Source organism: Capra hircus, chromosome 21 (genome assembly GCF_001704415.2).
Source record: "Capra hircus breed San Clemente chromosome 21, ASM170441v1, whole genome shotgun sequence".
NCBI lineage: Eukaryota > Metazoa > Chordata > Mammalia > Artiodactyla > Bovidae > Capra > Capra hircus.
Window position 1 is genome coordinate 66748415 of NC_030828.1, and position 27147 is coordinate 66775561.

The 27147-nt window shown below is 49.7% G+C and overlaps 1 protein-coding gene across 2 annotated transcripts in view; it reads left to right on the forward strand.

Annotated features, from left to right (window-relative positions):
• The window catches only part of TRAF3 (TNF receptor associated factor 3), a 115645-nt gene continuing 89864 nt past the window's right edge, over positions 1367 to 27147 (forward strand). The window contains exon 1 of one of the 2 annotated variants that reach the window (XM_018066300.1): positions 1367 to 1563. The gene's annotated coding sequence lies outside the window, so the exon portion shown is untranslated. Of the gene's footprint in view, positions 1564 to 18808; positions 18966 to 27147 lie in introns of those variants that run through there. The other variant, XM_013973268.2, reaches the window with a different exon arrangement.

Genomic DNA, 27147 nt, shown 5'->3' on the forward strand with positions numbered 1-27147 from the left:
GCCTGACCAGACTGTCGAGAGTTCTGGAACGTTCCACAGAGAAAGCCTCTGGAGGAGATGCTGAACTTCCTGCCTTTATTCGACGAGTCATTGGAGAAGTATAAGAAGGGGCACTGGCTTAAGCTGGTGACACTGGCCTCGGCTCTGGAGATCTCCATGAACCTTCTGAGGAAGAGAAAATGGGGCAGGCCATTCTGTCCCCTCTGTGTTGACTGTCAACTGGTGCAGAGATGGCCTTGCTCTTTGGTTGGCCTGGAGCCTCACGGAGAGATGCCCTCTGCCGTTCCCCATCGTGCCAGGCCCAAACAGGTCGGATACACAGACCTAGAGGACTTTGGAGGGGGGCAGAGAGCCGAGGCCTGTGGAGAAACGGGTGCCCCAGAAGGCCTGGGGCCCAGGGAGGGGAGGGGGTTCACAGGCCAGCGGGGCGCTCTGGGAGCTTGTGGCAGACTGGCCACGTTTTTCACACTCGATCAAGACACAACTTCCTGGGTGTGGGAGGGGCCCCGGCAGCAAGGAAAGGCCAACCAAAGGGTTAGGAGCCCCACCTCAGTGGGGAGCGGGGCCCAGACATTGGTGCCTCCCTCAGCTCCACCACCTGGTCCTGTGTAGGAGAGGGAGCGGTGTGGAGGAGCGAGTGTGTATGTGTGAGTGTGCACAGGCGTGACGGCGCATGGCTGTCAGCGAGTGTGTGAATGCATGTACAAGTGTGAGCGCATGAGAGCATGTCTGTGACCCAGGGTGTCTTGGAGTGCGTGTGCACTGTGTGTCTGCGAGCGTGTCTATGTCTTGTGAGCATGTGTGTCTGAGCATGTGTAAAAACGCGAGTTGGCTGCGTGTCGGTGAGTGAGTAGTGTGAGCCTGTGTGCTCAATGTGTGTCGGTGTGAGTGAGGGTGGCCGCGCTGGTGAAACGCGTGACGCCATGGCTCCCGACCCTAAGGGGACCTGCACCTTTCGGGCCCCCACGCGGCTTGCGTGGCTTTTCGACCCGGAAAGGGGGGGACGCCCGGGGCGGGGGCTGCGAGGCGCCGGGGGCCGGGCGCGCGCGCGCGGGGGCGGGGCGGCGCTGGGGGCGGCCGTGCCCGCCCCCGCCCGCGCCGCGGCGCCGTTGCTAAGGCCGGGCGGCGGGCGCCGGGGGGAGGGCCTTAGCGACGGGCGGCGGGCGCGCGCGGGGCCGGGCGGGGGCGCGCGGGGCGGCGGCGCGGAGAGCCGGCCGCTCTCGCGGGCTCCCGCAGCCCCCACGCGCGCGCGGGCGCGGGCCGGCGGCGGGGGCGGGGCGCGCGCGCGCGCGGGCGCGCTCCGGCGGCCGGCGGGGATTTCCAGCGCGCGAGAGGAAGTGCCTGCGAGAGGGTGCGTGAGGGCGAGGGAGCGCGGCGCGGCGCGGCCGCCGCGTGCGCGAGCCGGGTTGCAGCCCAGCAGGGACTTTCCAGCCGGCGGCGGCGGCGGCGGCCGCCGGCCCTTCCCCGCCCCCCGACATGGGGCTGCCCGGGGAGCAGGACGCTGCGGACCGCGGCGGAGGACGCGCTCGGCGCTGCTGAGCCGGCCGGGCGGCGCGGACGCGGGTAAGGGGCCTGGCGGGCGGCGGGCGGCTCCATCCCCGGCGGCTCCATCCCGCGCCCTGGGCGGCGGGCGGCGGGCGGCGGGCGGCGGGCGGGCGCGGGGTCGGTCGGCGCGGGGCCGGGGCGGCGCAGGCCTGGCGCCCGGCGGCGAGTGCCCGGTGCGGCGCCGTCTCGCCCCCGCCCCAGCCCGCGCCCGCCCGCCCCCCGGACGCCTCAACTTCGGGAAACTTTGTCCTCCGGCCCGGCCCGGCCGAGGGCCCCGCGGGCCCGGGCTCCCGCAGCTTTTCAGGAAACGGGGCGCCGAGGCCGCTTGGAAACGTGACCCCCCCTTACCCCCGGGGTGGCGAGAGATCAGCATCTCCGACGAGGCTGTCTGTTTTGCGGGGTGAGGAGCGGACCGTTTCGGGTGTCTCCATAGCCGAACGTGTTCACCCTGGGCTGGCTTGGGTTCTTTTTTTTTTTTTTAAGCCATTATTTAAAAGTTTATACTGAGTCATTCCTCTGCAGATGAACCTCTGACTGATTCATAACCGAAGAGCTGCAGTGGCCTCGGAGGCAGGCGGGTACTGGGATCCAGTTTGGGGCGAAAGGCACACATTCCGCCTTGGGTTAATTGCTCACGCACACTTTGCCACGTTTTCACCCCGTTTGGGGACATCTATTTAATATTTAGGCCTTTAGAAAGAATCTCGTGGGGAAAAAAAATTCTTTTACCTTTCTCTTGAAAACATAGCAACAAAATGGAAATCGATGGAGTGTTGTGGACGTGCTTTGAAATCTAAGAAGCCTTCATATAATTGTCCGTTGAAGGAAGCAATTTTATTTCATGGTTTTCCTTTTAAGCTGTGAATTAGTTTTCAGAATGAGATGAGGGTGTGTGTGTGTGTGTGTGTGTGTGAGATTTATTCACTTATTTTTGTGGATTCGTAAAGGCTGTGTTGAGCGTTGCCGCTTGTTAATTTACATTCACAGCATACAACTGAGGGGAGCCATAATTTTTATTTTTTTCTTAGCATTTGCTGGTGAAGCTTTTGGAAATGTTGTGTGTTCTGTAATCTTGCATTTGTCTATAAAATCCTTATCTAAGGAGATGATCAAGTGAACCATCAGTTGGTGCTAGAATCTTTTCCCGTCTCTCACATCTCTGAAAATGGCCTGTTCAAAAGACTGCAGCATGTGAAGGATGTCTGGCAAGATTGTGTACCTTCGTTTTTCAAATGAAAGGAAGTGTTTGCTTTTTCACTGTTGTGTGGTGACAGTATATACATACTGAAAATTAGTTCAAGATGAATTTTTTGGCCAAAACAAAAATAAGCCTTATTAGTGTGAAAACCCTAAAATGCACAGGATTGGAAATCTGGTGAGTAGGTGTTCAGGACCGAAACCTTGACAGACCTAGGATTCCAGAACCACTAGTCAAAATCAGACCTTATCAGGGATGAGGTTTAAGATGTAAGGTGTCTCACCCAGACGCCATCTGTTCCAGCTGTCACAGTGCAGAAGCCAGGGCAGCAGAGAGCCGGCAGGGAGAATTCCAGCATTTTTTTTTCCCTTTTTCCTAAGACGTTCATGTGAATTTTTCTGTGAGGGGGAAGAAAACCAGTTATTTTTCTTGGATGCTGTCCATTCATTTTGGAGTTAATAAGATGGCCTCACTCGTTGTAAAAAAGGGTGTAAAGATCTTCCACTGGAAACCAGCAGTAGCAGCTGGCCAGTGGTTTCTGTTAATACAATCAAAATATTCCTACTCTTGTTTGTGTCTTGAAAAGAGTCCTTAGTTTAACTGAAACATTTAAGCTGCTTCTAGCTGTTTTCCCCTGCGTTTGGGGTTTTGATTCTGTAAAGACCCCCTACTAGAATTCGTTTAATTTTTCGCTGTGCAGAGCGGGAAGGACCTTGGGGAGGGGGGCGTTTGTCGAGATAGATATGCTAATACGCTGAAGGACAAGAATGATTTATCACTCCGTTGAAGTCCTTTTTGATGATGTTAAAGCTGTACTTTAAGAAAAACTGTCACTGTGGTGTTGCAAGTCTGGGCTAGCTCAAGCAAACAAAGGAAATTGCGTTAAATTTGCCCATCTCTATTTTCTCATCTCTGTAGAGCAAGACTCTACAAACAGCAAGTGATCTAACCTATCAAATATTATGCAATAGCTGAGTTTCCTTGTAATGGTCAGTTTAAGAATTGTTAACTTAGCAGAGGAGACCTCATATAGCCAGGGCCTCTGTGTCAATCCCATGGATTCCCGACCTCCTGCATGCTTCTTTCAAGTGTTCTGTGAGGAAGGGAAATTATTATTATTATTATTTTGCTGGTGGAGGAGAGTCATCATATTGACTTGAAATACAGAGAGAAACTGAGGAAAGAGCTCCAAAGTGAGAAAAAAGAAGGTGGCAAGGCCAGTGGTTTTGGAAGGTGACCAGAGAGAGGCAGCCGAGGCCTAAATGTGGAGATGATGCTCAGACCTGCTCTGGGCAGAGGGAATGGAGCCAGCGAGAGAGGGCTGGACGCCTGCGGGCAGGAGGGCGGTCGAGAGGCGGATGGGGACAGGATGGCTTGTGCCATCGCAGCTGGCTTTGGGTTCACAGCTGCTCATGGAGTAGGAGACAGTGCAGCTCTCAACAGAAAAGGAAAAAAATGTAAGAAAACATTATGTGTGCTCGGGTGAGGTCTAGTATTCACAATTAAACAGTACGAAATGGCTTTCTCACTTTAGAGGGCCTTCATCGACTGCGGTGTGCCCAACACAGGGAGGCCTGGGGGACTGACCACTCCAGGAAGGAGAAGGGAAGGTTCTTGTCATCAAGCATCGAAACCTCCTTTTGGGCCAGAATTGCTTGTCTCTCTGTGCAGACGTGTTGGGGGGGAGGCTGGCAGGTGGTGAGAGGCCATAAATGCGGGTGACTGTTGTGGGTTTCTGTCAGCTCCAGCAATCACGTTGGAGTCCCTTGCTGAGTATCTGTATTCTGCAGGATAAGTAGATCATCGGCTGGAATGGGGGAGTCTCTCTCCTTGAATTTGATGCTCAGTGACTGTGCCTTGAGTTCTCATAACTCTCTGGCTCCCGTGCTCAGGTAAGGGAGTTGCAGCACCTGCCTTTGACAGCGTGGCCTCAGCCCCTGTGCGCGGTGGAGGAGGAAGCCGGAAACCAGCACTGTTTGACCAGGTAGCACCAGGACTGAAGCCTGTGCCCGGAAGGGAGAGGGACAATGAAGGTTTCACCATCCTGCCTTCAGGAAATTGGCCACTCAGCTAGAGAGTGCAGTTCCACTAGGAAGAGGCAAGAAAAGTCCTACAGAGGAGACTAAAGTGGATGAGCGAGTCGTGCGGGGGACTGGAAGTATGGTGGAGGTTCAGGAAAGGGTGGACAGCTCCTGGCTGGCGGGGTAGTCAGGGAAGGCTTCTGGGAAGTGGGTGTTGAGACCCAGTGCCAAGAAGGCCGGTGCCACGGGCCCACCCTGAGATTGGCAGGAAGAGGACTTCTCCCCGCCCCACTTAGTTTTGGGAAGATGGCGTCTGACGGTCTGCGGTCCTGTTTATGCCAGTAGACACGGTCTGGGTGATGCTGGCGGCCAGTGGCTTTCCGGTTATAATGCCTCCCATGCTGTCCCCTGGCCCCCGCCAGGCCCTTTGTGACCAAGAGGTCTGCCCTGCGGTGCGCCAGGTCTGTGGTGGGGGACGGAGCGGTGGTCCCTGACCTGGGCGGCCGCACTTGGAGGTCCCTGCCCTTTCTCACTGTAGGTGGAAAGTCTCAAAATGTGGTGGGGAGGGGGTAAGTGTTAGAATGCCCCTTCCCCAGGGGACACCCTCAAACCTACTGCTCTGTCAGCCACGCTGAAGTGACCTAAGTCTCTTCAGTTCTCAAGGAATAGAGAATCTCCCTGTACGTTTCTTTCATGGCTTCCATTTCTGTAAGATTTCCTCCACACTGGTGCACAACTCCACGGGTTTCTTTGTTTATTTCTGACTACAGTGCACTGCTTTGGGATCGTGGTTTCCCATCTTGGGATTGAACCTGGGCCCTAGGCAGTGGAAGTGCAGAGTCCTAACCACTGGAGCCTCACGGAATTCCTGACTCCCTGTATTTTTTTTTAATGGAGGTTACTTGGTAACTTCTCATGAGGCCATTCCACCAAGAAAGGTGTCATGCCTGCTGTTCTGATATCCTAATTTCTTTTCCAATTAAAACACCCATTCTGTGGCAAAAACCATAAGCGTATTTATTGGGAACTTGGTTTCTTTGAGTGGAGACAGAAGCTAAATTTATTAATCGATTGGGATAATGTAATCTTCAGGATGACAGTAGCATCAAAAATACTAAAACATTAGTTTCCAGGAGTCAAATTATAGTGAAGGTTTTCAGTGACTGACTGTCCCCTGGAAGGTTAGCGTCCGGCAGGAGATGTGCATACACTTGAGGTAGCGGGGTGCTGGTTAGACACCCCCAGGGCCTGGCACGCGGTCGACTGCCGCTCCGTCAGTGTTCGTGTCAGGAATCTGCAAGTTTGGGAAGGAAGAGGGAGGTAACAGATGCTCGCCTCGTGGCTCCGTGTGGCTTGGCATATGTGTCTGCAGGTGGGGACGCCCTGTGGCCGCGTCTCTGGACTGTGCTCCCTCCACCCCCAGTTCTGATGGTGCTTAGCTCCCAGGTTTGTTGTGTGAGGGGCTTGTAAGAAGGGGGTCTTCATCCAGCATCTTAACTTCCCTGGGTGCTTTGAATGACTTAAAGAGGAAACGCAAGGAAATCTGTTCTCTTGAGTCCTGCCTTGCCCAGTAATGCCCGGGAGTCACAACTTTATTCGGGAAATTAAATTCTGTCCTTTTTGGATTAATATAGCCTGGTGTTTGAAATGTTATTATGGGGTAAATTAAGTGTTCTGGTTTCAGAAGGCTTTTCTCTGTGGGAAAGGCATGGTTTTAGTTCAGTATGTCTCAAACCCTTGATAGGAGTCCAAGCCCATTAAGTTTTATCTTAAAATGTAATAGGAATTTTACACTGTACTCAGTAATAGGTCTGTTTTGTTTTTTTTTTCTTTTGCTGTAAACACACGTTGCCCCCTTCGGTTGTTGAGTGCATTGGATTCTCCAGAAGATGCATTGTGTCCATCCTTGGCTCCCCCAGGGGTGGTGAGGGCCCCCTGGCATTCCTGCCACGTGTCTTAGGGGCCATCCACCTTCTGGCTTGAGAAGTATGGGCATGGCGGAAGGCACCAGCTTTAAAGATCGGAATCCCAGTCCAGCCCTTTTGCACACCAGCAGAACCACCCAGAGTGGCTGCTGGGCCTCCCTGAATTAGTGCCTCCATCTGTAAAATGGGACTAGCAGCAGCAGGCGCAGACTTGCTTCTTACGAGAGAAATGGGTAAAAGAACCTTCTACTGATGTTAATTTTTGTAGTAATAGAGGACTTCAAGAGCTAAACTAATGCGCCAGATGGACGGGAGAGATGTCCGAGAGAAGTTCCCTCCTTTTACATGGGAGGCAGCTGGCTGAGAGTGTTGGGTGAGGAGGGCTCCCAAGTCAGTCCATTGTCTGGCAGGCCCGCATGGTTCACCCAGAGTAGAGGGTTTTTTTTTTTTTTCCCCTTGCCCCCTGCAGTCTTCATTTCCCCAGGATTGGCCCCAGGGAAGCTGCTTGGCCTCTATCCAGTTTGGGATAATTGAAAATTAATCAACTCACAGATTTAGGGAGAACTTACCCAGGAGCTGGGCTAGTTTGCTAGTGCTAAAAAGTGAAGTAAGACACTGTGTGAGCACTGCCCTCAAGGAGCTTCTGCAAGACGAGTAGAGTAAGCCGGGGGAGTGGTGGGCGCCGAGGCGGAGGGGCGGAGGCGTTGTGGGAGCCAGGGCGCAGGGCGCAGAGGTGTTTTCCGGGGACGGTGAGAGAGAGCGAGAGGGGCAGGCCTGAGAGCCCGCGGGGCTCTCTGTGGCTGCCGATCAGGGTGCCGGCCTCAGAAGGAAACGGGCTGCCTTTGGGCGCTGCCTCTGTGCCAGCCTGACTCTGGAGAGAAGACTTGTCCCCATTCTACAGATGGGGAAAAGGAAGAGCCTCAGGCCTGCTGGCCTCCAGAGTCAGTGTTTTCACCACTCGGCTCTGTGGTCAGTTTAGGCTGAATTTACAATCCGTTTTTAGATCTTGTTCTTATTCTAGACTTTTTAGTTTTGCTTTCAGATTCTAGAGGTTTGACATCGTGTGTTTTTCCAGCATATGCTTTTCACACGGCCCTTCCTCTGCTCCAGCGTCTGTTCTGCCTGTATGGACTTCTTTTCCTGCTGGTGCTCCATCCCTTCTCTCTGTTTCATTTTCCTACAGCAGCTACCCTGCACTTCACGTCCTTTTAATAAGATCAGTGAAGGCATTCTTTGCTCTGTGGTTCTTGCTGAGGAGCGGTCCCAAACTTGATTTACTAATGTGTTTTCTTTCCCCTTTCTGTCTTGATTTACATTCAAACCGGTAGTCTAGTAATAATGATAGTATGTAGTCATTATGTCTTTACAGGGTTTTACAAATATTAACTTGTTAGTGGTGAACAAGTCCCAGAGGCCTGGTCACTCTAGAGAGAGCTGGTTACAGCCCAACATGGACAGATTCCACCCATTCATGTGGAATTTAATTATAACTGCGGATCGCTTATGGGAATATGAGTTAAAGACAAAGAAACCTCCACAGTTAGCAAGGAAATGATGTCACTGGTATTTTGTTGAAGATTTTATGTGGCGCTTCTGCTGGAACCACTGTAAAGTTTTGAAGATGAAGCTGGTGATGCCTGGACTGAGAGGCTGGGGCATGTTCCGTAGCCATCTGTACCTGCCAGGGGGAGGGCTGTGTACTCGGGGTCTCAGCTGGACCCTGAGGTCTCAAGGTCAGGTTCCTCAAGCGACAGAGGGTAGATCTTCTTTGTCCTCACGCCAGGTTAGAGGCAGTGGGGTTGAGGCATTGTGTGGGAGAGAGAGTAAGGGCCTCATGTTTCTGGGGAGCACTGCCCTGCCTTCTCCGGCTTGAGGAAGGTTCTGGTGTACCTGGGACGCATCTCTAGTGTTGCGATGACGAGCTTCTTAAGGACAGGGCCGCTTCATCGTATTTTCCCAGTCTGGCCCAAAATGTTCTCGGGCCATCTCCGATGGGATGAGTTTCCATGTGGGAGGAGTTTGGGTCTGAAGTCAGACCCAGTTTGAATTCTGGTCCTTCCTTTAGGTCACTGTGATAGTAAGTTATTTATCCCTTCTGAACCTCAGTTTTCTTATCTGTGAAGGGATAATTGTGAGGACTGAAAGTGAGAGTGTGAGTGGATGTGGGGACGCGGCAGGTCACGAGTGGGAATTCCTTTCCTGCGTGGGTTCCTGAAGGGAGAACCTGCTTGCTAACAAGGTGACAGTAGCTGTCTTGGGAGTGAGCCTGGCACTGGGAGGCAGGGAGGGGCAGAAGCAGCACATGACTGGACTGCAAAGAATTTATGTTAACAAAGAATAAAATATCTGGAAACTAAAAATCATTATTTGCACAAAAAGGAATGTCTCTAGATAGGCCCTCCCTTTTTTAGCAATTTTTACATATGATTTTTTGATAAGTTTAAAACTATATTTTAGTACATTGTTTTCTTCCGTTATTTAGCGTGATAGTATGAAACTTGTTCTGGTCTCTGTTCGGATGTCGCCTCCTCTAGGTTTTCCCTCAACACCCTGGTTAAGATGGCCCCTGCCTTCACTCTCTAGTCACTTACCTTGCATTTTCAATTTTTGTCCATCATCTTAACCCATTTCCTAGAAGAGTGCCTGGAGTATGTTAGGTACTCAGATGTTTGTACGAGTTGATCAGTGGTTTAACCAAATTTTCTTTTATTGAGGCAAAATTTACATAACAGTTAACTATTTTGAAGTGTACAGTTCAATGGTATGTAGTGTGGTCACAATTTTATGCAACCACAGGGCTTGCCCTAGTTTCAGAACTTTCCTATCACCCTGTAAAACATGCTGTACTCAATACGTAATCATTCCCTATCCTGCCTTTTCTTCTAACCCTTAGAGCCTCTAATCTTTGTGTACACACACACACACACGTATATGTTTCTGTGTAGACATAGTGTTTTCATTTCTCTTGCGTCATGTACCTAGGAGTGGAATTGCTGGGTCATATGGTCATTCTGTGTCTAACTTGTCCCCACCTGCAATGTACTAGGGTTCCAATTGCTGCACGTCTTTGTCAGCATTTGCCTTTTTTTTTTTTTTTTTTGGATTAAAGCTATTTTAGTGGATGTAAAATGGTATCTCATGGTGGTTATGTATTTCCTTAATGACCAGTGATATTGAACCTCATTTCATTGTGTATCTGTTTTGAAGCAACATGCCTTCAAGTCCTTTGCCTGTGTTTTAACTGAGTTGTCTCTTTTGTTGCTGAGTTGTAGGAGTTCTTTGTACGTTTTGGGTATTTAACTCTTAATGGATTTATGATTGACAAATATTTTTCCTGTTCTGTTGGTGGTTCTTTCACATTCTTGATAATGTCCTTTGATGCACAAAAGTTTTTAATTTTGATGAATTCCACTTTATTTTGTTGTTGTTTTTCCTTTTGCTTTTGGTATCAAACCTGAAAATCCATTGCCAAATCTGAGGTCATGAAGATTTACCCGTATATTTTATAGTTTCAGTTCTTAGCTTTAGATCTTTGGTCCATTTTGAGTTAATTTTTATAAGTGATGTAGGACTCCCACTTCATCTTTTGCATTTGATTATCCGGTTGTCCCACCACCGTTTGTTGAAGAGACTCTTCTTTCTCCATTGGATGGTCTTGGCACCTTTATTGGAGATAAATTAGCATATGTGTTTGCATTTATTTCTGGACTCTCGGTTCTGTTCCGTTGGTCTGTATGTCTGTCCTTATGCCAGCAGCATACCATTTTGATTATCTTAGCTTTTTGAAAAGTTTTGAAGTAGTAAGTTTGAGAAGTGTGAGTCTTCCAACTTTATTTTTCTTTTTCAATATTGCTTTGACTGCTTGGCCCCATTCATAGCTCCATATTAATCTGAGGATCAGTTTTTCTTTTTCTTCAAAAAGGTCATTGGAATTTTGACAGGGATTGCATTAAATCTGCTTTGGGGAATTTCCATATAGTACTGAATCTTCCAATTCATGACTGTGAGATGTTTTTAATTTCTTTCAGTAAGATTTTATAGTTTCAGTATATAAATTTTTCACTTCCTTGGTTAAATTTATACCTGGGTATTATATTCTTTTGGATGTTATTATAAATGGAATTGTTTCTTTAATTTTCTTTTTGAATTGTGCTGGTTTATAAAAACACAGCTGATTTTTGTGTGTTGATAATATACCTTGCAGCCTTGCTGAATTTAGGTATTATCACCTCTGTCAGTTTTCTTGGTAGATGCCATGGGATTTTCTACATATATAGTGATGTCACTTGCAAATAGAGATGCTTTGTTTCTGTCTTTGCAGTGTCTGTGCCTTGTGTTTCTTTTTCTTGTCCCATTACTCCGGCTGGGCCTGCTCCTGCAGTTTGAATAGCAGGGATGAAAGCAGACGTCCTTGTCTTGTTCCTGATCTTAGGGGAAAACTCTTCAGTGTGATCATGAAGTTATATGTGGTTTAAAAAAAAAAAATAAGCGCCCTTTGTCATGTTAAGGAAGTTCCCTTAGATTCCTAGCATACTGATTATTTTGCAGTGAAAGGTGGTTGAATTTTGTCAGATGCTTTCTCTGGGTCTGGTTTTCCCTCCTTCCTTCTATTAATGTGGTATGCTCCCTTAGTTGATTTTTGTGTGTTGAACCTCCCTTACTTTCCTAAGATACGTCTCACTTTGTCATGGTGCGTAATCCTCTTAACGTGTTGTTGGATTTGGTTTGCTACTGTTGTGTTGAGAGTTTTCTCATCTGTGTTTATATAGAATATTGGTCCTTCGTTTTCTTTATTTGTATCTTTGGCTTTGGTATCAAGGTATCAACTGCATTGTGACTGTACATTGTGTTTCTTCAGAATTTTGAAATCTGTCCTCAGTAGTGTGTATAAAATTTTTAGGAGGGTTTTGAAGCAGACGGGAAAGCTCTCTGATAATGATCATTGTATGTACCTCCTTGCTTTCCAACACGAGGCTTCCCCAGTAGCTAATAGCTAGCAGAATCCTGGCTGACATTACCACCTTAACTCAGTGTCAACCCTGGAGAATGGAGGAAGGGACTCTATTCCTGATTCCAGCTCCAGAGCTTCTGTTATTTCCTGAAAAAACCACAGATTGTTCTAGATAATGATTGCTGAGGAACAAACCACCCTAAGCATCTGTGACCTAAAACAGTAATTTGCTGTTGTTACTAGGTGGTGTGGTTCTGTGTGTTGGCCAGGCAGGGTTAGCTGGGTGACCCTTCTGCTCTGTGTGACATTAACTGAAGCTGCTCACTAGTATTTATCTGGTCTTGAGGGTCCAGAATGGCATTGCTCACGTGTGTGGATGGTTAGAAGGCCAGGCTTGGTGGTTCCTCACTTTCCATGTAGTGCCAGGGCCTCGTCAGGTGACCTCTTTGCTTGGCTGGTTGGACTTCTTACATGGCACCCAAAGACTCCTAGAGTGATTGCTGTGAGGAAGTGGAGCGGACAGATGGGTGGAGTGTTACTCTTGTTGCGTCTGTTAGTTGAAGAACCCACAGCGTACTCCCAGATTAAGGAGGGGGACACAGCCTGCCTGTTGTTGAGAGGAGTGGCAGGCAGCTTGTACCTTCTTTAACCCATTACCTGTATGGTGGTTAGATTCCATGGTGCTGGCAACAATATCCATATTGTGTATACTGTCTAAGAGAGGCTGCTGTGGGCTAAAATGGAAATGCCAGCGGTTGCGTGTCACCCTCTTTGGTGAGAAAATGCATTCTGTGTTCTAAACCAAGAATTCACGAGTGGACACACCCCTTCATAAAATGGTAATTGCCTATATAAAATGTGTGATTTATATTTAGTCGGGCATCCTTGATCATCTGTTGTCAGAGGTTTCTCAGGAATAATTTTGGGTCTATGAAATTTCCCTCCTATTGGTTCATTTTAAAAGTTATTTAAAGACTTCACTTTCATTTTGAAGAGTATTACAATTCTCTGTTCTTAAAACAAAATTTCATCAAGAATATATTAGTAAGCCTATATCCCAAATTTCCTTCTCTTCGCTCTAGATCATTCTGGTAGGGATTTATTAGAATAAAGTTAGGGTTTGACAGCATGTGCAGAGGTGCAGCTGCATTGGTTCTAACTAGAAATCTCATTTTCTCTAAATCTGCCTTCTCTGCCTATCTCTGCAGATGATTGCAACACTGTTTGAGTGGGAGCAGATGTGATGAGGTCAGAGAGGATGGAGGAAGTGGATTTAAATCATGAAAGAAGGAATCTGCATCTTTGGTTCCAGTGAAGCCACCAAATACCGGGATAATAGGGGTGCAGCAGGGTGGAGCTGTGGCCCACGTGTGCCCTCTGCTCGTGCCCACACAGAGCCCTGCCTGCCCAGCGCTGCCATGGCAGTGCCCTGGCCCAGGGGCAGTGCCACAGAGCCGCCCAGGTTCGTGTTTCCCAAGCGTGGCTCGCCTGTGTTCCCAGATGCCCATCACTCCTAGGCATCTAAGCTTTGCCCAAAGTAGTGTGAGTGTTCCTTTGTGTGGTGGGCACACTGGAGTGACTAATGCGTGAAATTTCAGAGAGTCCTGGGAGCTTCTGGATGCCTCCCATCAGGCCTGATGTAAAAACCTCTGGTCTAGATGATCTGAGGCCTCTTATAGTAAAGTTTTATGTAAATATATATGTGTTTGCTCAGTCGTGTCCAATTCTTTGTGACTCCCCTAGACCTTAGCCCGCCAGACTCCTTTGTCTATGGAATTCTCCAGGCAAGAACACTGGAGTGGGGTAGCCATCTCCTGCTGCAGGGGATCTTCCCGACCCAGAGATCAAAGTCTCCTCTCTGCATCTCTTGCATTGGCAGGCGGGTTCTTTACCACTCCTGCCACGTGGGAAGCCCATAAATACATACACATATACACATATGTACACACACATACTACACACACACATACGTGTACATACACCCATATTATACACACACACACGCATGCCCACCTGCACAGTCATACCCATCAGACTCCTCTGTCCATGGAGAATTCTCCAGACAAGAATTCTGGAGTGGGTGAACATTCCCTTCTCCAGGGAATCATCCTGACCCAGGGATTGAACCCAGGTCTGATCTCCTGCATTGCAGGCAGATTCGTTACTCTCTGAGTCACCAAGGAAGCCCTCTCCCCCAACATATATATATATATATATATATATAATTTTCTGGCTGTGGGCCTCCTATTCCTTATTCTTTTATGAATTCCAGAAGTCTTCTGGCCGTGGCTTTGTCATCAGGAAGAAAGTAGTTGCTCTCTGCAAGTTTGGGGGGATGGTTCTTTCAATACTACTTACTTTTTTCATTCATTATTACCCATAGGAGTCTGTACCAGAATGCGGTGACTGTGTGACTGTGGCCCAGGGGTGACCAACATAGGGGCTAAAGAAGGGTAATGAGACGAGCAGACTGGGGAAGATGAGGGGTCAGGAGGGCAGTGGCATTCACGGCGAAAGGTAGGACTCTGAAAGCTTTGACATTGTGTTCTTCTAAGTATGACACTGCAGACGTAAAAAGTTTCTCAGTTACATGAAGTGATGGGAAGCGTGGGGACCACCTGTTGGTGAGCCAGGGTCTGGAGAGGTGGAGGTCGGCTGCAGGGCGACAAGATTGTGGCAGGCGCCAGGACCCGTGCACAAGACCCACAGTCTTTGTGGCCTCCAGCAACTTAGGTTTACCCTTTGCAACCTCTGTTTTCTTTTGTGCTAGACAGGAATAGTGGTGACCGGAGTGGTTATTGTGATAACGGAATAGTAAGCCTTAAAAAAGGAGTTCACCAGAGAAAGGCAATACGGTACTTAAGGCTAAAGGAGCCTGGAAGTTTCGGCCCAGGAGAGAGTAGAGGAGGTGTCCAGCAGACACTCACTGTTTGAGCACGTGTTTATCTGCTGGGTGCTCGGCCAATTTCAGTGCTGTGTGTGTGTGAAGAGTATAAGGGAAAACAGTTAAATATGAACGTTGACCAGATTTTATTTAGCTCAGCAAACTTTTTAAGAGAAATTTTATTGAAGTATAGTTGGTTTACAATGACGTATTAGTTTCAGGTATATAGCAGTGATTCGGTTATTTATATATGCATAAACATTTTCCCTCGTAGGTTATTATAAAATGTTGAGTATGGTCCCCTGTGCTGACCTCTGTTGTTTGTCTGTCTCATGTATAATGGTGTGTTATGTGGTAACCCTCTCTCACCCTTTCCCCTTTGGAAACCATACATTTGTTTTCTATGTCTGTTGGTCTGTTTCTGTTTTGTGAATAAGTTAATCTGTATTTTTTAAGATTCTGCAGATAAGTGATATCATATGACATTTGTCTTTCCTCTGTATTTCTTACTTTGCTTAGTGTAATAATACCTGGGTCCATCCCTGTTGCTGCAGATGGCATTATTTCATTCCTTTTTTTATGACTACACACTCCAGTATTCTGGCCTGGAGAATTCCATGGATGATATAGTCCATGGAGTTGCAAGAGTTGCACACGACTGAGCCACTTTCGGTTTTCATACTGTTCTCCATAGTGGCCGCAGCAATTTACATTTCCACTAGCAGTGCAGGAGGGTTCCTTTTCCTCTGTTCTTTCTGGTGATGGCCGTTCTGACCGATGCGTGGCTTGGTCTGCATTTCTCTAATAATTAGCGATGTTGAGCGCTTTTCGTGTGCCTGTTTGCCGTCTGCATATCTGTGGAGAAGTGTCTAGGTCTTCTGCCCATTCTTAGATTGAGTTATTTTTATTTTTTATATTGAGTTGTTTGAGCTATTTGTATATTTTAGAAATTAATCCCTGTTGCTCACATTGTTTGCAAATATTTTCTCCCAGTCTGTAGGTTGTCTTTTTGTTTTGTTTATGGTTTCCTTTGCTGTGCAAAAGCTTTTAAATTTAATTAGGTCCCATGTTTTGGTTTGTTTTATTTTCATTACTCTAGGAGATGGATCTGAAAAGATATTGCCGCAATTTATGTCCGAGAGTGTTCAGTCTATGTTTTCCTGTAGGAGTTTTATAGTATCTGGTCTTATGTTTAGGTCTTCAATCCATTTTTAAAAGACTTTTCCTGTTTTTTTTTTTTTTTTAAATTTATTTTATTTATGTCTGTGCTGTGCACGGGCTCTCTTCAGCTGTAGTGAGCGGAGGTGCTCTCCCGGCGCGGTGCCCAGGTTTCTCGTGGTGGCTTCTTGTTGCAGAGCACGGGCCCCGGAGCACACGGGCTTCAGTAGTTGGTAGTGTTCGGGCTTGGCTGTCACAGCACACGCGCTCTGGAGTGCGGGCTCAGTAGCTGTGAGGCATGGGCCTGGCTGCCCCCCAGCGTGTGGGATCTTCTTGAACCAGGGATCAAACCCATGTCCCTGCGCTGGCAGGCAGATTTTAAACCACAGGACCCGCAGGAAAGTCTGATCTTTAATCTGTTTTGAGTCTGTTTTTGCAAGTGATGTTAGAGGATGTTCTAATTTCAGTCTTTTACACATTTCTGTCTAGTTTTCCCAGCACTGCTTGTTGAAGAGACTGTCTTTTCTCCAGTGTACATCCTTCCCTCCTTTGTTGTAGACTAATTGACCGCAGGTGCACAGGTTTATTTCTGGGGTGTCTGTCCTGGCTCACTGATCTGTGTTTCTTTTGGTACAGCACTGTTTTGAGTATTGTAGCTTTGTAGTATAATCTGAAGTTAGGGAGGCTGATTCTTCCAGCTCCCTTTTTCTTTCTTAGGATGCCTTTGGCTATTCAGGGTCTTTCAAAATTTTTTCTTTCTTTTTTTTTTTTGTTGGTTCTAGTTCTGTGAAAAATGCCATTGGTAATTTGATTGTGTTGGCTCTACATTGCTTCGAGTAGTATAGGCATTTTAACCATATTCACTCTTCTAAGAACACAGTATATCTTTCCACTTATTTGTTCATCTTCAGTTTCTTCCATCAGTGTCTGACAGTTGTCATAGTACAGACCTTTTGCCTCCTTAGGTAGGTTCCCCCCCCCCCCCCGGGTATTTTATTCTTTTTGATGCCGTGGTAAATGGGGTTGTTTCCTTAATTTCTCTTCTTGTTAGTATGTAAGAAATGAAGTTGATTTATACATATTGATTTTGTATACTGCAACTATACTGAATTCATTCATGAACTCTGATGGTTTTTGGTGGTATCTTTAGGATTCTCTATCTATAGTACCATGTTATCTGCAAAGAGTGAGTTTTGCGTCTTCTCTTCCAATTTGAATTCCTTTTATTTCTATTTCTTCTCTGACTGCTTTCACTAGGACTTCCAAAACTCTGTTGAAAAAAGTGGTGAGAATGGGCATCCTCGTTTTGTTCCCGATCTTAGAGGAAGTACTCTCAGCCTTTCACCATTGAGCATGGTATTAACTGTGGTTTTGTCATATATGGTCTTCATTATGTTGAGGTATGTTCCCCCTCTGCTTACTTTCTGGAGTCGGCAAACTTTCATGCAGCACTTCATGACGGCTAGTCACGCTGTCACATGCTAGGGGTGTGTGTGTGAGTGTATGTGTGTGTATGTTTGTATAAATAACTGAGACACTCTTGTTCTTGAGAAACTCAGACTGCTCGTTTCAACCTGGGACGTTATACTTTGTGAAAGAGGCATGTGTTAGCTCAGGCTGTCCTAACACAGTATCACAAGTTGTGTGGATTAAGCAACGGGAGCTTATTTCTCGTGGTTCTGGAGGCTGGAAGTCCACAGTGAAGCTGTCTGCTGGCTCAGTCTCCAGGTGAAGTTTCTGTTCCGGGAGTGCAGGCGTGTCCCCTTTTCAGCGTGTCCTACATGGTGGGGAGACAGGAAGCAGGCTCTCCGGTATCTTCTCTTATTGGGCCCTGAATTGTTTCCCAGAGGCCCATCTCCAAATGCTATCACACTAGGAGTTAGAATTGTTGTTTAGTTGCTTAGTCGTGTCCGACTCTCTGTGACCCCACGGACTGCAGCACACCAGGCCTCCCTGTCCTTCACCATCTCCCGGAGCTTGCTCAAACTCACGTCCATCGAGTCGGTGATGCCATCCAACCATCTCATCCTCCGGTGCCCCCTTCTCCTCCTGCGTTCAGTCTTCCCCAGCATCAAGGTCTTTTCCATTGAGTCAGCTCTCCGCATCAGGTGGCCAAAGTATTAGAGCTTCAGCTTCAGCATCAATCCTTCCAATGAGTATTGAGGATCAGTTTCTTTTAGGATTGGAGTTTTCCTTTAGGGGTTAGAGTTGCAACATATCAATTTTGAGGGGGCACAATTCAGTCCATAGCCTTCTCTTCTGGACCCCGAAATTCATGTTTCCTGACATGTAAAATATATTCATTCCATCCCAACAGCCACAAAAACCTTAAGCTCGGAAGTCTAAAGTCTAAGGTCTCACATATTGGATTTGTCACAAAGTTTGTTCAAGTTGTTAGACGGTATGGAAAAACCTAAATGAACTTTGTGTTCAGTCTGATAGATATCCTCTAAATAACATGTGGGTGAGATGGGAGGTGTGGTCCATCTTGAGCAGAATTCCTCTCCACCTGTGAACCCAGCGGAGAAGGCACTGGCACCCCACTCCAGTACTCTTGCCTGGCAAATCCCATGGACAGAGGAGCCTGGTGGGCTGCCGTCCATGGGGTCACGAAGAGTCGGACACGACTGAGCGACTTCACTTTCACGTTTCACTTTCACGCACTGGAGAAGGAAATGGCAACCCATTCCAGTGTTCTTGCCTGGAGAATCCCAGGGGCGGTGGAGCCTGGTGGGCTGCCGTCCATGGGGTCACGAAGAGTCGGACACGACTGAAGTGACTCAGCAGCAGCAGCAGTGAACCCAGATGGGTTGTGTGCTTCTGGCATAGTGTTGGGACAGGCGCCCCAGCATTTGCCTTTGAGAAGCGGGGATGAGGGGGGGAGTAGTGACGCCCCCGGCGGGTCCGCAGAGTCGCCCGGCAGATCCACTCGCCTGAGACTCGAGGGTCACCTCTCTGGTTTGGCCTCCTGGGTTGCTGGTGCGGGGGTCGCGCTGGGCAGCTGCTGTCCGGCCTGTTGAAACACAGGTGATGGCCGCCCTTCTCTGAGACTGAGGAGGCAGCCCTGGTGCTGTCTTGTGTGGCCCCAAAAGCTGTGCAACAGAAATAAAAGGGGGTGAATGACTGGATGGGTCCGTAAGTTAGGGATCAGAATGGGATTCTTGCTTTGTTTCTACAAGGACTTTGACCAAAGGAGCCTCTCCAGAGCACTGGCGGCCGGATGGTGAGCAGGCTGGAGTGAGTCCGAGTCCCGTCGGGAGCGGCCTGGGTCTGCGTGCAGAAGGTGACTGCGCACTTGGGGTTTGGGAGACGGAATTGGGTTTGCGGTGGCCTTGGGGGGCAGACGCGTGCGGCGGAGGCTCTTCAGGGGCCTCCTCGTGAGGGGCGCCTTCGGCGGGCGCTGGCCTCCCTGGCGGCGGGAAAGGCAGGCCGACGCCCCTGTCAGTCGGAGGCTAGGGGACATACCGCGAAGTCCAGCTTGACGGGTGTGTGCGGTTTCTCTCCGGTCACCAGTTCGTGCCCGTGGCGTCGCAGCAGCCGGAGTGCCTGCGCGTCTCTCTCTCCTCATAACCTCCTGCTGCTCGGCCTCTACTGTGGTGTGTCTGGGGTCTCATTGGTTTCGGGGGAGGGAAGACTTCCAATCCACAGAGCCTGGTGTGGCTGGACTGTCCATCCATCCCTGAAGAACTTCATAACGTGTCCTGGTTGTCCCTGGAAGCGTCCCAGGCCCCTCCGATGGGCAGTGGGGACGCGTCGGTGGCTCTCCTGATGACGGCAGGCTGCCTTCTTGGAGGCTTTCGTTCCCAGCGACTCTGAGTCCCAGCTGTGCATTAGACTGTTAGAAGGGGCCACAAGCTCTTCCAAGGCCCCGCACATCAGATTTCCCTAGCATCTTTAAAGGACCCCGAGGGGTATGCTGCTGTGCCCCCAGCAGGGCTGAGCCTGTGGTTTAGTCAGAAGGCTCGCTTCTCTCTCCCCAGAGGATGGTTCCTGGCCCTTGGAAAGACGGGGTCACAGGCCTGCCTCACACCTGTGAGTCCCGGGCCGCCTCAGCAGGCGCGCAGGCGAAGCGCAGGCTTTGGGGCCGAGTGGACTTGAGCCCCCTTGACCGTCCCGAGCTGGGGACGGCATGGTGGCCCCTGGTGCCTCAGCCGCAGTTCTGAAGCCGCAGAGTTCTGAAAACATGCTGGCTTTGTCACAGGTTTGGTGCCAAAACCTGGCCTGAACTGATGTGATGCTTTTTATAATCGTTATTCCTCTTGGTATGAATATTCCTGTGTTTCACTGCAGACTGTTAGTGAGTGTGTGTTCTTACGGCTGCCATCCCAGACTCCAGTGGGAGTGTTATGTAATGCATAATACATACACTATTTCCTTTCTAAAATCCAGACAGTTCTGAACTCTAAAACACATCTGAATTCTGAACTCTGAAACACCTCTGGCCTCAGTTTGGGGTAAGGGCTTGTGGAGCTGCAGAGACTTCTAATATAGGTGGTCATAGTGGTCAGTACAGATCATGTTAACGTGTGAGTACATGTGTAACACTCCCCGCCACAAGCAGGCGTCCTGCAGACTCAGCTGTTAGTGCTCTTGTAATTCCTCCGTCTGTGGGTTTACACTTTCCCCATTTGGTTCCTTTGTTTTCCCAGCACCTTTATATTTGGTATGCCAGACTTTATTCTTCAGGTAATTCAATATTTTCTGCAAATCAGAAGTAAATTGAATCTGCAGCTGCGTATCCATCATTATTCTGTACATGTATCTGGGCTGTATGTCCCAGGAGAGTAAAAGTGTGTGTATAACATGGTCCCTGCTGGCAGAGGGCTTAGAAATTAGTCCTGGAAATAGAAAACATGGGCAGTTTTTTTTTTTTTTTTTAAGGCACCTGCTTAATCAGATTTCAAGCCAAGGGGAGAAGGTGCGTTAGGAGGAGCCTTTGTAGAGGAGGGAGGTTCTTGTTGGGGATGAGAGACCTGGGGGCTTTGGGATGATGGAGCCTCCCCTGGTGGCCTGTGCCCAGGGAGGCCCCTGGGGCAGTGCCACGTGGTGGCGAAGGGCATGGGCCTGGGAGCCAGGCTGCGGGCAGTCTCCTCTCTCTCAGCCTGTCCTGTCGTTTGTGAGGCATCCGGCTGTTGCGTGTACCATAGGAACGTGCACAAGTATCAGTCTTGACTTGGAGGAGGTGACCCTGTGAAATTGGCTAAACGCGCAGAAATAGTAGTATGTTAATGTCTATGCCTTTATAAACACTGCCCCCCCCCCCCGCCCCTGACTCCGGCCCCACACTCATTTTTCTCTTGAGATGTAGAACCTTGGGTTCTCGGGTGTGTTTATCAGGATGCTTCCGATCTGTGACCGTCGCAGGCTGGGAACACAGGCGGGCTGTTCTTGGTTCACAGTGGCGGATATTGAGCATCAGCGTGTCCCAGCCTTCCCACCGGGAGGCCCCAGTGCTGGAAGAGTGGACCGTGGACGCGTACCCTTCAGAGGGCTGAGAGGCAGCGCGTTTGCCAGACGGGGTTTTTGTGGTCTGTTTTTTCCTGAAATTCCTATGAATTTTGCATTCACCTATATATGTTCTAATATTACTCACCTCTAAAATATCTTTCTGTGTATCAAAATTGACCCTCCAGACCAGAAAATGTGCCCATGGTCCCATGGCCCCCTTGCCTGCCCCTGCTCTCTAACAGGCAAGAGGAAAGATCTTGACCTCCCTTGGGCAGAGCAGTCTGTGTTGAGACTGACGTCTCTTTAATCCTTACATTTCTTGTCTTCAGTTTTCTTTTTTTGGATCCTTAAGGGAGTGTTTGTTCTCCATGTATATTTGGTGTCTTTTGATTTATATAATTTAGGTAATTGGCAACCAGTTTTGAGCTTCTAAAAATTTTGATCTGGGTACCACCATCACCAGTCACCTAAGGGGGCATGTTGAGAAACACATTGGATGCTTGCTTTGTGTCTGAGTGCTCTTTTAAGATGGGAGGGAAAAGTTAAAACCTCAAAACTCTGTGGTAGACTGATGTGGGAATCTGATATTACAAATGCCTCCGGTGATTTAAGTAAGACTTAACTAACCTTTATACAGAGCAGTGAGCATGAAAGCAGTGACAGGGGGAGAGAACGCCCGTGAGAGGCTGTCTCTGCCCTTGGTTTGTGGATTCCAGGGTGCTCGCAGCCCCCTTGAGGGTCCCCATGCCGCGGGGCCTGGAGTGAGAACTGCCCGAGCCGTCTGGGGGCTCCCCCTCCGGGCTGACACTCAGGGAGGGCGCTGAGGAGCCACCTGCGCACACTAATGTGCTTCCACCCACTGTGTGCGCGTGAGAAGACAGCTCCCCGGGCCGTGTTCCGGTGTGTGCCTAGAGGGCCTTGGGCACGTGGGCATTCTTCTCAGGAACCTTCGTCCTGGGGAAGTGGACAGGCTTGTGATGAGCTCTTCAGAGGAAGCAGGGGGCAGCCCTTCCAAAGATTTTCGCGTGTAAGTATCTGTTTTGCTTTCAGTTTCACTGTGTTAGCTGCTCAGCAGTGTGACTCTTGGATCAGACCCAGGTCTCCTGCACTGCAGGCAGATCCTCTACCGTTTGGGCTACAAGGGAAGTTTCACTAGAGGATGTAATTTGGGTCAGTTTTTAAGTGAGCGGTTGAAACGTAGAAATTTTTCCCTGTTTCCTTGGTTATGTCAATAATACGGAAAAGACTATTCAGGCTGGATAGTCATTCTCAGCTGGGGGAGGGGACTGCGGTTTTGTCCCCAGGGCACACTGGGCAGTGTCTGGAGATTCACCAGGGGGTGAGGGTGCTGCTGCCCAGCGGGCATGGGGCAGGGTGCTGTGGGCCTTCTCCAGCTCCCAGGGCCTGGAGTATCAGTCCTGCCCAAGGGGAGGGTGTGTTATAATCAGCAGCGGAACAGAAGCCCGGTGTCCTTCACGTCAGTCTGGATAAACCCTTTCACGATGCCCTAGTTTACACTGAAACTTTGGTCAGCAGGATGGGAATTTTTTGGTAGCTATCATTAGAAAAATAAAAGAATTTTCCTGCTGTGGTTCCCAAGTTCCCCAATTCATGTCCTTGACCCGCAGCTCTCTTTGAGCTTTAGACTAGCCCAAGGGTTGATTTCACAGATTGGTTGGGTCCTCGGCATGTACAAGGTACCTCTGAGTGCAGGCAGTTCCCCTTTGTCCTGAGGCCTGGGCCGTGAGGACCGAGAGGGACATCCACAGGCGGGTTCTGGGGAGAGAGGGTTGGTGGGGTGAAGGGCGGTGAGGGTAGGCCAAGAGCAGGGCGCCTCGAGGAGCCAGGAGCCGGGTGCCCGCACCCGCCGAGGAGGAGGGGCATGTTGTCCGCGTGCCCTGAGCGGGCGGGGCCAAGCACACCTGAGGCTGCCTGGTTTCACCTGGCTGTCTCGTAACTGGTCCTCGAGAGAACTCTGGACTCCTTCCCGCCTCCCAGCAGCTGCTCGGCCAGGAGACTGGGGAGTGGGCCTTGATCCCTCGTCCCCTCGCAGGCGCTCGGGCCTACATCCTGGTCATCTCCACGTCCCGGGCCCCCTCCTGGGCCGGGCCTCTCGCTGACACTGGCGGCCCCTGGCTAGTTCTGCCTCCCCCTGGGTCACTCGGGCCCTGCTCCCAACGGTGGGCAGAGAGGTCGTTTAGAAGCCTGGGCTGCCTCCTGCCCTTCCCTGGAAACCCTCCTGGCTTCCCCCTGCTGTCCAGAAAGTCAGCTTCCTACTCACCAGGCGCTGAACCGTCCTTCTTGGCTGAGTGCAGACGGTCTGGCATCCCTCGGACCTCTTCCCGTACGAACCTGCCTGGCCGGGCTGTGGCCATCCTCCCCTGGACTCCGCCTGCCCTGCCTGCGTCCTCCTCGGAGGGCCCGCGCGGTGCTCCCGCGCCCTGCCTGGATTCCAGTCCTGGCAGCCTGAGTCCTCCAAGTCAGAAGTGTTCAGGTGAGAAGTCACTCACCTGGCGCGTTCGCAGGGAGGAGGAGTGGGTGACTCACGGGAGCCACCCTCCTCCCGCAGAGCTGGGGTTTTTGCAGAGGGGATTTTTCTGTTAGGTGTTTTTTTCCTCCTCCTTTGGAGTATTAGCAGCTGCGGTAGTGCTGTGCGGGGTGGCGGTGCCCACACCTCCCCGGGGTCCTCTGGTCCCTATAGCCGGCTTATATCCCACCGTTCTCACACAGCACGGGGAGATGGCCCTGCATGAACTCTGTTGCTAGCTTTTGAAGTAAAGCATGGTGAGCTAGCAGGCCTTGCCTCCTCCAGAAAAAGGAAACGGCAAGCTGGTGCCAATTGCTCCAGCATGCAGATGGCTGCTAGAAGGAAGGCCGGTTATCGCCGTGTATGCTCTGCTGGGCCCCAGTTGGGGCTGAAGAAGTGAAGGCTTGTTTTGTTAGAGAGAATGCCCGCTTCAGGCATTCACAGCCGAGTCACGGTGTGTGTAACTGCCTCGGGTTTTCGGATAAGCAGGATGTGGGAAGTGGGCACAAAGGGGCCAGTTGGCCCTGTCCCCTCTGCCACAGGCTGCTGGTGGAGAATTCACAACTTTCCAAGGGGAAAGCTGAGTACGAAAGAAGGCCCAAGCTAGTCAGGAGCTAGAGGGATTCCCAGCCTCTGAGAAGGGAAATGGCAGAGAAGTTATGTAAAATGATTTGCTGCTCAGAGATGCTTCTGCGCCTGTCTAGCAGGTGGACCCCAGACACAGAGCTATTTTACAAGAAGTAATAAGCTGGAGATGCTGAAGGTCCAATTTCCTAATGAGGCAGAGAGTCATCCTCTAACACCTGATCGTTTCTACAAGAATTCGAGTCCTGGTCTCAATTTGCATTGTTCTGAGCTTGTTGATAAGATTGAGGATTACATATCTCCTGAAAGCAGAGTGTGTATACCACAGGAGGATTATTTTTAGGTTTTATAATAAAATCTTTCACAGCATAGAATTTTAAAGACCTGTGTGGACAGAAGCCGATCTTTGAAGGTGAACCTCAGTTTGGCTTCGAAGTTCATCTCATTGAAATGAACCCGAGGAGGTTCGCCACGTCTACCTCCAGGCAGTCTTCACGTGTTCAAGCAGCTCAGCAGAAATCTCTTGTACCAAAAACAAGTTCTTTAGCTACTTGTGATGGAAAATGCTTAAATAAGCAATTTAAAATTCAGCATAGTCTGTTCAAAAGGGATCGTTTTAAAAGGTTCCTGGACAAAGGCCCTCCCATGTGTTAGTATTTTACAGTGCAGTGGGTGATAGAAGTAGGCTGTTCTTGGCCCTGAGGAGCGGCAGGCTCGCGGACTGTGAGCTGCTAGACGGGAGGCAGCGCTGAGGGTGTGGTGGAGGGCGTGTGCATAAATAACTGGGGCGGGCCGGGCGGCGTGGGGGTCCCGGCACTGAGAACCGCAGTTGGGAAACGACAGGCTTAAAGATGGTTTGTAAAAATAAGCAAAGAAGAGTATGTGCCAGAGACAGCCTAAAATAGTGGCCTGCAAAGCCTAAAATATTTATTATCTGTCCTTTACAGAGAATGTAGAGTTTGCTGACTCTTGGTTTAAGGGTCGGGAAGTGCTTTACAAAGACTAAAATTTGAGCAGGCGTTTTATAGGATAAATAACATTTTGCTTTTTAAGGTGGCAGGGGCGCGGTGCTGCAGGAGGGCCAAAGGGGAGAGAGAAGCCGGGGTGGGGAGCACAGGTGCCCGGAATCACGCAGAGTGGGGCAGAGCCTGGGCATGGGGACTAAGGCGGGCACAGCTAAATACCAGCAAGCTTGAACTCGACACTGAAGTCACCTGTGAGCCCCCAGAAGCTCCTGAGTAGAATGTTGATGTCATGATTAGACTTAATTGTGAGACATTGAAATAATAGTCCTTTTTCCCCCCTCTGAGTCATGCTCTCAAACTGTAAAAGAGTTCTTCAGAAGCGATCGTACTGCTGAATAGGCCTCTGACTCGATGGTGCTCAGTGCGCTCTTGGGTCCCGCGTTCCTGCTGGAGCTTGGTCCTGCTTTTCACGCTTGTTTGCGTTTCCTGGTCAGCAGCAGACAGCAGCGAGGTCTCAGCGACCACGACGACTGAGGAAATTGAACAAGTCTCTAGAAAGGTGGAAGAATCCTTGCTGAAGTCCATCATTGTATTTCCACCGTTAAACCTCTGTATGAGGATTTCAGTTTTGTGCGCTCTGTCAGTCCACCCAGGTGTGTATTCTCTGAGAGGTGAAAAGAAGAAGGGGTGCCCTGAGGAGGACAGACATTCTGGATTCCCCGGGACGGACTGTCTTCTCTTCTGAGCAAAGGAAGGGCACTCCTGACTGATTCTGAGCCCTCACTGATGGGGAACCATTGGCGTGTGGACTGTTTTTTGCAGCAATCAGAACCCTGGTCTCTGTATGAGTATGAAGCTGGTGAAGGCCTTCCTTCTAACATCTGGATTCTCGGCGTCATCCAAAGTTGCTCAGATGGGCTGACTTTGTAAAGAGATACTATTCCAGCCAAGTAAATGTTGCTTTTTTGAACCACTCTTCAGAAAGGTCTTGTCTGCACTAGGGTCATCCCTGAGGAGTCCTGACATCGAGTCCTGGGAGAGCAAGGCCCCAGCCCACCCCCTGAGGCTTGTCCATTGGCGCCCCTCTGCACCACGTCCCAGAGACCTGCCGCAGTCTTGGGATGCAGCCATCCCCTTGGTGGGGCTGTGTGGCTCAGTGTGCCCTGTTAGGACCCCTTGTCTGGGAGATGAGCCCCGCTGGAGCTCACAGTGCACACACACGGATCCCTGTGGACTTCAGAAGGGGTTCATCCGCACGGCCAGCCTCTGCTTTCACTCTTTTGCTGAGCTCCAGGAGCCACACTGCCCCCGTACCAGGACTTTAATGCTTGAAAGAGTGGTGTGAGTGTGTGCGGGTGTGTGTGTGTTTTGTTTGTTTCAAGAAAAAAGCCAGTGTAGTCATGGTAGAATACTTAGAAAAAGCAAATATTTCCCATCACCTCCCCACTGTTAATATTTTGATATGTAGTATGTGGTCCTTTCGGAGAAGGCAATGGCACCCCACTCCAGTATTCTTGCCTGGAAAACCCCGTGGACGAAGGAGCCTGGTGGGCTGCCATCCATGGGGTCGTGAAGAGTCGGACACGACTGAGCGACTTCACTTTTGCTTTTTACTTTCATGCATTGGAGAAGGAAATGGCAACCACTCCAGTGTTCTTGCCTGGAGAATCCCAGGGACGGGGGAGCCTGGTGGGCTGCCGTCTATGGGGTCGCACAGAGTCGGACACAACTGAAGCGACTTAGCGGCATGTGGTCCTTTGCGCCTGGTGTCGTTCACGGAGTGTAATTTTTTCAAGGTCCATCCATGTTGTAGCGTGTAACAGTAATTAATATTTGTAGGCAAATAATATTCTATTGTATGGATAGACCACATTTGTTTATACATTTATCATGTTGATGGACATTGGGTTGTTTCCCCTTTAGGGGAGAATTATTATTTT